Below are 9,720 nucleotides of genomic sequence, written 5' to 3'. Positions count from 1 at the left end.
AAGTTCTTGTCCATTTCCCTTTGAACTGTGATTGGTAGTACTAGCTCTAACAACTAAGACATAACACATCATATACGGTAAGGCAATTAAGTGTTCCCTCACTTTTCCTCTCTGCAGAACATAAAGCCCCATCCCTTTAGAATTTCTCCAGGGCTTATTGTTTTATTATTTTTCTTCTTCTCCACTAGAGGCACTTTAAATTTTTCATATTTTATATGAAGGCTCAAAAAGAAAAAAAAAGGGAAAGAAACCTACCTTGATGGTGGTATATATATCAAAGAGACACAGGAATTGACTAAAGGAGCTCCCGATGGCCAAAGCTGGAACAATTTGAATGACAAAATAAATAAACTAGTATTGGATTATGACTCAAAGTATAAAATAAATATCTCTGATTTCATACTGATACAAATAAATGATTGAATAAATAAATGGGGAAGAAGAGACAAATCTCCCATGCAGAAGAATTTCAAATAATTTATGTAGATACTGTGCCCTCAAGTAGGTGAAGCATAGCTCCCCCCTCCTGAAATGTAGGCTGCAATTGTGACTTTCTTTCAATGAATATAGTATGGAAAGAGGAAGAAAATAAACTTAACTGTGGAGAGACCTGAGAAACACTATCTAGCCAGGTGATCAAGGTTAACATTAAGCATGATAAACATGTTGATAGCATATACGCTCGATACGATGTGATGTGATGAGAATGGCATTTTACCTCTGTGCTCTTCCTCCCGAAAACCCATAACCCCAGTCTATGCATGAAAAAAGATCAGCCTAACTCAAATTGAGGGACATCCTACAAAATACCTGCCCAGTACTCCTCAAAACTGTCAAGGTCATCAAAAGCAAGAAAAGTCTGCAAAACTGTCACAGTCTAGAGAAGCCTAAAGAGACATGACAACTAAATGTAATGTGAGACTTCGGGTAGAATCCTGGAACAGAAAAAATATTAATGTAAATAGAGGAAAATGGATGTGGAGTATACGAGAACTCTTTGATTATCTTTGCAATTTTTCTGGAAATCTAAAACTACTGTAAAAATATTTATTTAAATATATATATATATATATTCTTGGTTTCTATTCTTGATTTCCTAGCTAGAGCTAGCTAGGTTCCTCAGAAAGCTCTCCCAGCTTAGCACCTAATTAAACCTCACAAAATCCCTATGAGATAGATTCTATTATTATAGCATTTTTACAGGTAAGATAACAAACTGGAAATGTTTAAATAGCCAACCAAAAGACCTGCTCAAAAAGTGACAGAGCTGGAATTGGAACTCAGACAGCTCAGTTCTAGAACTTACACTCTTAACCACTATCCCGTACTATCCCATAATGTGACAGTATACATAGAAAATACAAAACAATCTACACATACATTTTTAGAATTGATAGATTATTTCAAGGAAATTATTCATTATAAAGTTAACATTGAATAATCCATTGTATTTTTATAAGCTCTTTTTAGAATTGATAAATTATTTTAGGAAAGTTATTGATTACAAGATCAACATGGAATAATCTATTGCATTTCTATAAGTTCCCACAACAAATTATTAGAAAATAAAAATGTAAAAGAGCATACTATTCACAGTAGCATCAAAATTATGAAATACAGCAAATCTAACAACAGATGTATAAGACCTACACATAGAAAACAATAAAACGTTATTGAGAGAAATTAAAGACCTAGATAAATGTAGGTATATAACATGTTTATTCATGGGAAGACTTGATATTATGAAGACATCAATTCTCCTCAAACTTCTAAAGAATAAATACAATTAAAAGAGTGGATGTATGCGTGTGTAACTTTATAAATTACCCTAAAATTTAAATTGAACGCAATGGACTTAGAATACTCAAGATACTATTCAAGATAGAAGAAGGGGAAAGATTTGCTTTAACACTTGATATAAAGATTTAGTTTAGAGCAACTTTAATTAAGACAGCGTGATTTTGTGTGTGTGTGTGAGAGGAAGATCAGCCCTGTGCTAACATCCATGCTAATCCTCCTCTTTTTGCTGAGGAAGACCGGCTCTGAGCTAACATCTATTGCCAATCCTCCTCCTTTTTTTTCCCCAAAGCCCCAGAAGATAGTTGTATGTCATAGCTGCACATCCTTCTAGTTGCTGTATGTGGGACGCAGCCTCAGCACGGCCGGAGAAGTGGTGCATCGGTGCGCTCCCAGGATCTGAACCTGGGCCGCCAGTAGAGGGGCGCGGGCACTTAACCACAAAGCCACGGGGCCGGCCCAAGACAGTGTGATATTAATGCCAGAATATACAAACAGACAATTGGAATTGATGGAAAAAGAGCCCAGAAAGGGATCCATGCATGTATGGACATTTAATTTATAATAAAAATAGCACTGTAGAACTGTAGTTGTGCTGTAGCACTGTAGAATGCGGGAAAGGCAGACTTTTCAATAAATGGCCCTGAAATAATTGGATCAAATATGAGAGAGAAACAAAATGTACCCCTACCTCACATCATATATAAATATCAAAACTTAGTCTAGTATAGTAATAAATCTAAAAGACAAAACTATAAATTTTCAAAATGCAATATGACAGAATATCTTCATGACCTTGGGGTAGGAAAAAGTTTTTTTAAACAGGACAGAAAAAGCACTAAACATAAAGAAAAAGACTTAAAAATTGGACTACTAAAAATTAAGAACTTACATTCTTCAAAAAATGTCATCAAGAGAGTGAATGGTAAACCAATGCACAGAAGAAGGTATAACACAAAAATCCGAGTATATAGGGAACTCCTACAAATCAAAAAGAAAAAGCTGGCAAATGCAAAGGGAAAATAAGCAAGAGTCGAACAAGTACTTCAAAAAAGAAGACATCTCAGTGGCCAATAAATATATGAAAATATTTTCAATCTTAGAAGAAATCAGAGAAATGCAAATTAAAATTACAGGGAGATACTGTAAGAAACCCATGAATGGCTAAAATTAAGACTTACAACCATGTGTTAGCAAGGCTGTAGAGCAACAGGAACTACCATACATTGCTGGTGAGATAACAAACTGGGACAACCACTTTGGAAACAGTTTGGAATCCGCTGCTAAAACTGAACATATGCACACACTAAAATAGGAATTCCACTGCAAGATGTCTATCCAAGGAACAGGTGTGCACATGAACAGCAAAAGACATCGATGAATGTGAGTATTACTTATGAACACTTCAACTGGAAAAAGCCCAAATATTTATCAACATTAAAATGGATAACAAATTTTGGAATATTCAAGCAACAGAATACTACACATCAGTGAAAATGAGCCAACTGTATCTACATCAACAGCAGGAGTGAATCTCACAAACAGAACAGTGAACAAAAGAAGCCAGGAAAAATGAAACATTTATTGCATAGTTTGATTTATATGAAGTTCTACAACAGGTAAAACTATAGTATAATGATTAGAGACTTGTGCTTCAATGAAAAAAACTACAAAGAAAAGAAAGCATACATTATGAAAGTCAAACAGTACTTACTTTGAGGCAGGGATGGTGATCCAGGGCTTAGTAACTGGTAGTGGACATGATTTCCTGGTTGTTCATTTTGCATTTTATAATAATTCATTGAGCTGTACATTTTTGTTTTGTGTACTCCTGAAAAAAATATATTTTAAATATAAAAATACAATTACTTTACTGTTGCAATTAAATATATTTTATTTCATATATTTAAAAAGTTTTCTTAGGATAAGGCACACTCCAATATTATTTTCTCATTCCTAAATGTCGCAGGCCACAGAACATGAGACCTTTAGGATTTCCATCTCCAGATATACTCAACTTGCAAAATATTTAATCAAAATGAAAGTGAAATAGAATTTTATACTAGAAAAAAGATATATTTACCAAGGATGACTAGAACTTTAATTACAAATTGCACGTGGTTTCCAACAAAGTCTTCCTGTAGAAGGCAAGACTATAATCACTCTCAGTACTCTACAGGGTCCCCACTGTGCTATTAGACAGGATGGTAATTAACACGGTCACAACTATAACTGTCAAGCATGAAAGCAATGCTGAGTGTATTTCTCACCCAGCTGCTACCAGCATGGGGTAGAAGAATTCAAAATATTGCCAAGAAATCAATCTCTTCCATCAAAACTGAGCTGACTCTGAGCTGTGAGTTCAGTAGTTTTATAAGAACAAACACAACTACAACTAATTGCTACCTAGGAAATTACTACAGAAGGCTCTATTCTGTATTTCACCTATAGTTTATGTGCAGGTGTTCTAAATGTCTGCCAATAAAGTATTGTAAGGTGTTTCCAGAAACAGGAAAGAGATGACTCGCATCTTTCTGAGTATGCAAAAGGAATATACCAACTATCAAAACTGGTTACAATCAGGACCATCCTTTTATTTCTAAGACTTTTTTTATTACATAAGGCTTCTCATTTCTAGAAATTAAGAATAAATGTTACTGCAACACCAAGTGGTCAGTAGTGGGTCATACATATGGGAGAAGAAATCAGATGCCAGCATTCTCTAGCAGAACTGTGAGTATAGAATAAGACTAGCCAAGAAATTGACTGGATTGGGTTATGTTGCCTAGTAACTGACTCTACAGTGTGCAGGGCCACAAGCAATTTTTTTTCTTGCAGCATCCCCAAAAAACAATTTGATTAAAAATACATTACAAAAGGGGCCGGCCCCGAGGCCTAGTGGTTAAGTTCAGTGCATTCTGCTTCAGTGGCCCAGGTTCAGTTACTGGGCACGGACCTACACCGCTCATCAGTGGCCATGCTGTGGCAGCGACCCACATACAAAATAGAGGAAGATTGGCACAGATGTTAGCTCAGGGTAAATCTTCCTCAGCAAAAAAAAAATATATATATATATTACAAAAATCCACAGATCTGTGAAAGATTTAGGAAGCAGGACAGACACAGGAAGAATTTAAACTACAATACAGGCCTGAAAAACTATTGTTCAACCTGGTGTGGAACTCGAGAGAGATTAGTGGCTCTCTAGAGTGTTCTATGTCAGGCCAAAATGGCCAGGCCTGAGACACCTCACTTATTCAGTCAGCAGTTGTGGGCTTCCCTAGAAAGGTTGTGACCTAGGATGGAACAACTTCGGGCATCTGAGGCAAGTCCTGAAGGAGCTGAGAGCTGGAGGCTGTCTGCTGACTGCATTGCCTGCAGCTGAGCAGCAAGCTCTTCCCTGAAAGGATATCTGCATGATACATCTCTACATCACCAATGTCCACACCTGGACTACTCCAACTGACTTCTCCATAAACGTTCAGGGGGCAACCTCTCCTGGATTGTTGCAGGCCTCTTTTCCTAAAGGGAAACGTACAAGAGGGAGGATATGGAAGTTAGTCTTAGGAAGGCAACTGATACTCATTGTCTTTCTCCTTTGCTATCCGTTCTAGAGTCCTCTCACCCTTAGCTACTAACTCTGCTGACCCTGACGGCTGCCTTAGTCAGCTTGGGCAGCTATAACAAAATACCATATACTAAACAACAGATTGTTCCTCAGAGTTCTGAGACTGGGAAGTCCAAGATCAAGGGGCTGGACACTTCAGTTCGTGGTAAGGGCTCTCTTTCTGGCTTGCAGATGTCCACATTCTTGCTATGTCATTGTCCTTGCTATGTACTCTTCCTCTTGTTATAAGGGCACTAATCCCATCACGAGCCCATCCTCATGACCTCATCTAAACCTAATTATCTCCCAAAGGCCCTATCTCTAAATATCATCATATTGGGAGTTCGGGTCTGAACATATGAATTTTGAGGAGACACAATTCAGTCCATAGCAGTGGCTTACCTGATGGCATAAAGTACACTCTCATCTCTGAGGGCCCTGAACCATGGTGACCACGGCCTTCTCAGACTGAGATTGCTTTAACTGTCCATTTATAGTCACAATAGGGCAAGAAAGAACCAAGAAGCACTCAAATAGATCACTTGATTTTTACACAGGATCACCCATACAGCCATAGAAATGGAGAGAAGCGCTGGTACTACTACTGGTGGGTGGCAGTGGGGCCTGGACTACCTGTTTATGCAGCTTTTTTGTGTCTTCTGAATCTGTTTGTGCTCAATCTTGGGTGTAATTCTTCTATCTTATAATGGATTATTGTTGGTACTACCTGACATTATAATTTGGTGGGACTAACAGGACCCAGCTCCTGATAATTAGTTCCATCCACATGGTCACTTGAAGTCCCATGGTCAGGCCTAGCAGCTTGCCAAGTGTTATTTTTCAAAAGGCATATAATTCACTGATGCAAATGTTATGACCTTTTTCCAGAACCCCAGGAGTCTACATTGCGATTCTACTACTGGTACTTGCCACAAAATCAACATGCTACCTTTTCCTACCACTGATATCTCCAACACATAGGTTCTGACAGATAGCGTAGTTCAAAAGGCGGGGCTGCGTGTACCACAGCCTTGACCTGCTTAGAGCCCTTTACTGCTCTGGCCACACTCAAAGCTAGCAAACTTTTTTGTCAATCAGTGTATCAGCTGAGCAGTATCCCTAGGTGTGAAATATGCTGCCTCTAGAACACAGAGGCCCACCAGACATTGTGCTTTCTTATTCATGGTAAGAGAAGCAATATGTAATAATCTACCCTTTACTTTGGATGAGGATGTACTGGCAAGCCCTTGACCACTGAATCTCTAAAATTTTACTCAAGTGACTATCCCTGAATCTTCTCAGGGTTTATATCCTATCCTCTGGAGGAAATCTGTCTTACTAGGCCTGTAGCAGAGCTTGCCAATTCTTACTCATCCAGCCAGATCAACATAATATTATTGACGCAATGAATCAATTTAATGTTCTTCAGGATATCAAAAATGGTCCAGACCTCTTCAGTCTACATTATGACAGAGAGCAGGAGAGTTAACCTATCCCTAGACCAGACCTATATAGCTAAACTATGTTAATCTGCTCTAGAAAGATACTATCACTGGCATGGTGGCTGTGATTAGAGCTACTATTTACTTAACCTTGCAGAAATACAGTCACCCTACAGGATTCATCTAGTTTCTGCAGTGGCCAAACTGGTGAATTAATAGGAGGACCATCACCCCTTCATCTTTCAGACCCTTAACAGTAGCTCTAACCTCCTCCATCTACAATCCATCTCCCGTAATGCACCATTGTTTTTGAATTACTATCTTGGCTGGGGAGGGGCATTTTATTTGGCCATTACCCAGCATACCAAAGACCCAATATATGGTAGTGTCAACTGCCAAGTATGTCAATCCCAATTATATATTCAGGGAATGGATAAATGACCATTAGATAGGTTTGAATACTTGGTGAACCCATCATAAGCTAGACCTTGGCTAGCATTCCATTTTTCACCTGGCCCCGTATGTCTCCACTGTAACAGGGGGCCGTGGTGACAGAGTATCAAGGTTAATTCGACCCTATATCCAAGAGTTCTCAAATGTCTAGGTATGCCCCTTTATCTTGTGTGTTGTTGTTTGAGTAAATGGCCATAGGTAACACTGAAGAAGGACTGGAAGAATGGGAAGAATGAGTATAGTATATACTTGAATTGTTACTACAGCATACTTCCTCCTGGAGGCCTGATGACTTCTTCAGTCAGTGGATTCCAAGTCTAAAAACAGAATTTTTGCAGGGTGACCATTCTCAGCCTCCTGCCTGTCTATTCTTATTTTCTTTTGATTACCATATATTTACCAGTATCATTACTGGAGGTCCATATGTTTTTCCCTTTGTGATGCTGTGTTCAGATAACCATCTTCACAACTCTTTGTGCGTCAAGCTCCCTGAGCTGCCACTCCAGTGACTGCAATAATTGAGACTCTCTGACTTCTAGTGGTTAAGCACCACCACCTGCCCTCCATTGTTTCTGAGTCCTCTTAATCCGTGGTCATGAGGGAGCCTAGTTGTTAATGTTGTCTCCCACATTAAGCCCTGGCTACAGAGAAGAACCACCACTGGACATTTTTAGGGATGCTGATGCACTCACCAGCACATTCATGGTGTGTCTTTTGAGCTTTCCTACGGAACATAATTATTTGAAGGGTTTTCTGGCCATACATAGCAGAGCCATTCCAGTATTCTACTTCTCTGAGCCTTCTAAGCTCGTCCTCCACCATCTGCTATGGCAATTCTGGCATTTCAACTTCATTCAGCATGGGCCATCACTTTTTTCATACTTGTAGGAGCCATCCTAATAGCAAGTTGTCACCATCCCCTGAGACCAATGCCAGTGTTAAATCCTGTAACAGGGATTTTGGGAAAGCAATCCCAAATCAATAAATTCTTGTTTATCCAACTTTATGTTAAGGACCACCTTGATCAAACAACCCAAGAACCCACTCCCCTACAGACTCCCCCAGCTCCTGCCAATACATGCCCTAAGTTTTGCTGCTCCTTTTTGGTGGTCTCTTCTTCCTTAATCAGATCCAGCACATATCTGCTAGAGGTATGCTATCACTTAACTCTAGTTACAGTTCTGAAAGGAATGGCCAGGACGGGAGATGAGAGAAGGTCCTGGGGGGGAAATGTTGCCTTGTGCACAGTGTTATAGCAGGCAGTGTTCTAAAGGAAGAGGTGGACCCCATCTCCAGCTTCAGAGGACTCTAGGGAAATAAAACCTTGAGGAGAATCCACCCAAATCTCTCCATCCTTTTTGTCAGGGCTCCAGGTTTTCCTAATCAGGGTCCTAATCTTGATATAATAGACTTGATGTGGTTGGATTTTTAATCATTTTTGAACTTTAGCCCTTGGTCCTCTACTTTCTTCATTCTCTGTCTAGAAAAGTTGAGAACTTTTTTTTTTTTTTTTTTGCTGGGAAATATTTGCACTGAGTTAACGTTTGTTGCCAATCTTCCTCTCTGTTTTTTTTTTTTTTTTTTTTTTTTTGCCTCCCCAAAGCCACAGTACATAGTGGTATATTCTGGTTGTGTGAACTTCTTTGTATGCAACAAAAGAGGCCCTTTGGCTTCACATCTAGCTTTCTACTGCATATTATTTTATCTCATATCTTTATTGTCTTTCTGAGGAGCACCATGGGAATTTAGCAAAAACCATCCAATCTCATTATCTTTATAGCTATTATTTTCTCCATACACCTCACACTCCTCATACATTTCCTTCCATTGGCACACTCTCCCAATTCATCACCAGTTAAAATTTAAAGGATTGTACTTCCACCTGTAACCAGCGATGAGAATCTCACTGCCAGTCAGGCTATGAGTGAACAAGCTCCAAAACCCCATCTTATCACCTGCCTTCCTAAACTCCTGACCCCAAACGTTAGAAGTTCAACTCCTTGGAAATAGACTCCGGGATGTAGTTTGGAGGTTCAAGATGGTTATTAAGGATCAACACTTGTGAAGACAAGGGGCAGGAAAAAGGACTAGACAGAAAGCAAGTTAAAACACAATACATCCAACAAAGCCTTGGCCAACACAACAAAGAGCTCTGGAGCAAAAATTGCCTGTCATAGTTTCTCACATTTGGCCAAAAAGGACCTTTGTATACCTGCCTTTCTCAGTCATCAAATGCAGATACCTAAGGAATGCATGACTTTAGTGAAGTTTCCTCCCTGTAACTGAGCCCAACCCTGAAGGAACTGAGATATGAAGGCTTTTGGCTGACTGCACTGCCCACAGCTGGGCAACAAGTCTGGTCTTGAAGAGGGATTAGGGTGGCACACACCTTTCAATAATAGATTGAAATTTAGATGTAAG

General features: G+C 39.2%; 1 long non-coding RNA gene across 1 annotated transcript; it reads right to left on the bottom strand.

Annotated features, from left to right (window-relative positions):
* Positions 1-268: 268 nt before the first annotated feature.
* LOC131409583 (uncharacterized) lies at positions 269-5,292 on the bottom strand. Its single transcript, XR_009220958.1, has 3 exons — positions 5,051-5,292; positions 3,512-3,628; positions 269-320 (listed from the first exon to the last, which is right to left on the bottom strand). It is a non-coding gene; the product is annotated as an uncharacterized LOC131409583 (long non-coding RNA).
* Positions 5,293-9,720: the final 4,428 nt, after the last annotated feature.

This window comes from Diceros bicornis, chromosome 8 (genome assembly GCF_020826845.1).
Source record: "Diceros bicornis minor isolate mBicDic1 chromosome 8, mDicBic1.mat.cur, whole genome shotgun sequence".
Lineage (NCBI taxonomy): Eukaryota > Metazoa > Chordata > Mammalia > Perissodactyla > Rhinocerotidae > Diceros > Diceros bicornis.
This window is presented reverse-complemented; position numbering and strand designations above follow the sequence as displayed.